General features: G+C 39.9%; 1 protein-coding gene across 4 annotated transcripts in view; it reads left to right on the plus strand.

Annotated features, from left to right (window-relative positions):
* Window positions 1-4,090, plus strand: part of LOC135211274 (carbohydrate sulfotransferase 8-like) — a 114,516-nt gene that overhangs the window by 91,722 nt on the left and 18,704 nt on the right. Inside the window, exon 1 of one of the 4 annotated variants that reach the window (XM_064244592.1) lies at window positions 2,453-2,474. The exons of the other annotated variants lie outside the window; for them this stretch is intronic. The gene's annotated coding sequence lies outside the window, so the exon portion shown is untranslated. Of the gene's footprint in view, window positions 1-2,452; window positions 2,475-4,090 lie in introns of those variants that run through there. 4 annotated transcript variants of the gene reach the window in all.

A 4,090-nucleotide genomic window follows, 5' to 3' on the forward strand; every position in this document is an offset into this window, starting at 1 on the left:
TATCGAACAAGCCCAAAGGGGCCATTGACTGGAAATTCAAGTTTCCAAATAATATGGTGCTCATGAGAAACCAGTCCACACTAGGAAACATTATTTGCAAGAAGAAAAACCAGTCCACACTAGGAAATGTTTGCAAACAATGTTTCCTAGTGTGGACTGCCTTTTGGAAGCGGCAGAAGGTAAAGGGAAATACAGAAAGAAGAGATGATGGATTTCGATTGATTGGCCTCTAACTGCGTTCTGTGGATGCTAAAATCCCTTCCCTTTATCCAAGCAAAGGAAGAAACGAAACGATGTCAAATCTAGTCATTGTGAAAATATCATTCATGAGGATCCAGTAACACTAAGCATCCGCATCTCGGGGTCTTGGATAACTTTCCTAGTAATACATAAATGATTTCCGGTAACTAGATGACAAATTCCTTATTCATTAATGAGTTTAAAAGTGATGTGAAGTTGTTTTTAATCAGCGTGAATATAGGTATGAAAAATCTTGTAATGAAGAAACCACTCTTACACGAGCCAGGAAACCACAAAATTTCAAAGCAAGAGCCTGTGTTTGCAAGAACAGCAGATCGAAAGGCACCCATCAGCCATATATTGCTAATGGGTTTATTTAGTCATGTAAATTAGCACCAGAGGGCTAAAGGTCACCGGAAATCAACTATTAAATAAATTCTAATTAATATACATTCGGCCAGCAGACATCAGATACACAACTTCAAGTTACCTACGAAGAACATGACAGGTCTCACATGAGTACATACCAGAGCACAAAGTTTGGGGGAGTGATGACGAGGAGAGAGACCGATAGAGAGAGCGAGGTGGGGGGGGGGGGGGGGGGGGGGGAAGGGGGGGGGGGGGGGGGGGGGGGGGGGGTTAGCGCAGCATTTACGCAGGACCCTGATCAGTCAAAACCTGCTCCGGCTAAACAAGTGAGTCTCGACAAGCGTGCGTCCCTGAATAAACATCACAAATGTTTTTCTTCTTCTTCTTCTTCTTCTTTTCTGAAACCGTCTCGTCGTGTTTCACGAAGCAAAACGGGCGATACAGGCGAAGGGAGATGATAAAGAGAGGGAGACAACTGACGAAAGGGAAACACGAATGGCAGGATTCAGAACTTAGTAACCTAATCATGTATATCCTCTTGCAGGGAGAGTTAGGGAGCCAAGCCGTAGGGGAGAGAGAGAGAGAGAGAAAGAGAGAGAGACTTCATTAAAGATAGGACTAAACAAAAGTGATATCAAACTGCAAACTTATGGAGAGCGAGAGAGAGAGAGAGAGAGAAAGAATGGGGCTTTAATAAAGATGAGTAAATACAGAATTCAACAGACTGCTAGCTTATAGGAAGGGAGAGAGAGAGAGAGAGAGAGAGAGAGAGAGAGAGACTTTAATATAAGTACGACTTAACATATGCGATATCAATTTGCAAACTTGTGGAGAAGAGAAAGATTGAGGCTTTAATAAAGTTAAGTGCTTACAGTTTTCAACAGACTGCTAGCTTATAGGAAAGGAGAGAGAGAGAGAGAATCCAATTTCTTTCATTCGTGAATTTCTAGTAATGGACTCCAGATGGGGGAAAATTGTTATCAAATCTAGCTGCGAGCTTTTTATTATTATTATTATTATTATTATTATTCATGAGTTATTTTTTAATCGTTTATTTTTGTATTTAGTAAAGTCATTGCATGTCCTTTCTTTTTTTTCTTCGTTTTTGTTTTCTTCTTTGAGATAACATTTCTTGCCATGCCTTCCTGCTCTCTCTCTCTCTCTCTCTCTCTCATTTTAGAAATCATCTTCGCCTAATTATTTGTCAGTCTCAGTCATTTTATAAAGAAAAAATATACAGCCTCATATGTCACAACTGTAAGTTAATTTTTGTATCGATAGCGAGAATAAAAAATCTATATTCTTGTTGTTTCATAGAATACGATTATGTAAACTACAACGAAGATTACTCAGAAAACCTCAGGCACTCAAGAAGCGAAACGAAATTTGTCATGAAGTCATCTTTATATATTTACAATAGAACTAAATATGTTGCCGTCTTTGGTGGACAACGTTTAAATATAAGGGCCAAGGCTCACTTTCCGCGGTAGACTCGTAGAAAAGCGACGGACAGAAAGACAAACAGACAAACGCAGACTGGTGAGGGAGGGACAAGTGTCCCAAGGCGCTTCCTCAAAGTTCTCCCGTCAAACCCAAACGTCGCCTCGTCACTCAGTAAGAAGATGACGATGATGAGGGTCCTTGATACGTGCCTCAAGTCCCACTCGTAAGGCTTCGACGAGGCTTACCATCGAGGCTAAGCCTCTTATGCTCATTTTGCCAACTGGAGACGCACCCACGCTCTCGCTGCGCGGTTCCGTTGCAGGTTTCTGAGAACGAGATCGCAGTCTTGTTGCTCAGCAATTCATTTGTTCAAGTTCATTCCTGTGTTTTAATTTATTATTACGAAACAATCGTTTGCTCAGGTTTGTTTCGCTGGTTGTTTCAGTGTTCCGTAATTATTCATTTATTCTACTTTATTTCCCTTTGTTCTAGAATCATTTCCTGATTCAAGTTTACTTCCAAGTTAATTTCATTGTTCGGATCTATTTCTTCGTTTATAGAAGTGTTCTGTGATTATTCCTTTATTCGAGTTTATTTCCTCCTTCGTGAAAGCTCCTGGTAAGTATTCTTTTAGTGCAATTTATTCATCTTTATGTCAATGATCTGCAATTATCACTTTCTTTAAGTTCATTCTGTGACTCGACTGATTTCTGACTCGAGAAATATCACGCTCATGAGCGAAGAGAAGAAATTGATTTTTTAATAATGTAGTTGCTTGCCATTTATAATGTTAATCAGTTTATTCCCTGTGTTTATTTCATTACGACCATCAACGCTGCTCCTTCTGTCTCCTAGATTTACTCTTATAGCTAGCCCCAAGAAAGAAATAAATAAATCTATACCGATCCTAGTAATTGTTAAGAGGAAGGATTATATTGCTTTATGCAGACTGGCGTAGGGGCGATTATGGTCATCGACGCCGGCAAATAACAGGAAATGTGAGAAAAAGTATAACGGACCTCAAATTAGGGACCACCTCGGTGGAAAATATGGCGGAAGTCACGTGACCGGTCATGCAACAGGTGGTAATAACCATTCGTGAACTGAACTGAAGGTGTCGTTATGAAAAGTCCGATGTCTATTTAGGATTTTTTTTCTCTTATTTTTTTAAAGTTTTTAACATTACATACACACACATATATATGCATATATATTATATATATATATATATATATCCCTATATATATATATATATATATATTATCTGCCCGTGTGTACATGTTGACCTGAGCAGTGAGTAAGGTGTATTGTTGCAAACCAGGCGCAGTAGTAGTCACCAGCAAGGGTTAAGAAACCATGGGCTGGCGACCATATCCCAAAATACTGGCTCATAAAACGAACTGAAAAGTTAATCCCTTTTGCAGCTGTGTGTGTGTGGTATATATATATATATATATATGGATATATATATATATATATATATATACATACATGATATATTTTCTTCTTCTTTCCCACCGTTATCCCTACAAGGTGTCGGTTGCCTGATGCGCCTTCACCTTCTATCGAAGGCATTATCAGGCATGGTTCATTGTCTGGCAAAGGGGGCTTTTACGACCGCATGCCTTTGCTGTCATCAACCACAGCTATTGGCGGTGGGTCTAGCCTTTTGCTAAAAAGTAAGTCTGCAAGGCAGCAACTGTCCTTTTAGTCGCCTTTTACGACATGCAGGACCTACTACGGTGGTAGTATTCTTACACCCCTACCACAGGATCCCTATATATATGTGTGTGTGTTGTATATATACTATATAAATGTCTGTGTGTGTGTGTGCTCTTGTCCTGAAGACTTGCCTTTCGTAGACAACGGGTCATGAGCAGACATTCGTCATGCGTGTATTTCCTCTGTCGCATGCACTTAAAATGTGACTCTCTCTCTCTCTCTCTCTCTCTCTCTCTCTCTCTCTCTCTCTCTCTCTCTCTCTCTCAGAGCTTCAGAATGTTGGTATCGACTCCTTAGATTATTCTGAAACACGTTA

Source organism: Macrobrachium nipponense, chromosome 4, assembly GCF_015104395.2.
Source record: "Macrobrachium nipponense isolate FS-2020 chromosome 4, ASM1510439v2, whole genome shotgun sequence".
Lineage (NCBI taxonomy): Eukaryota > Metazoa > Arthropoda > Malacostraca > Decapoda > Palaemonidae > Macrobrachium > Macrobrachium nipponense.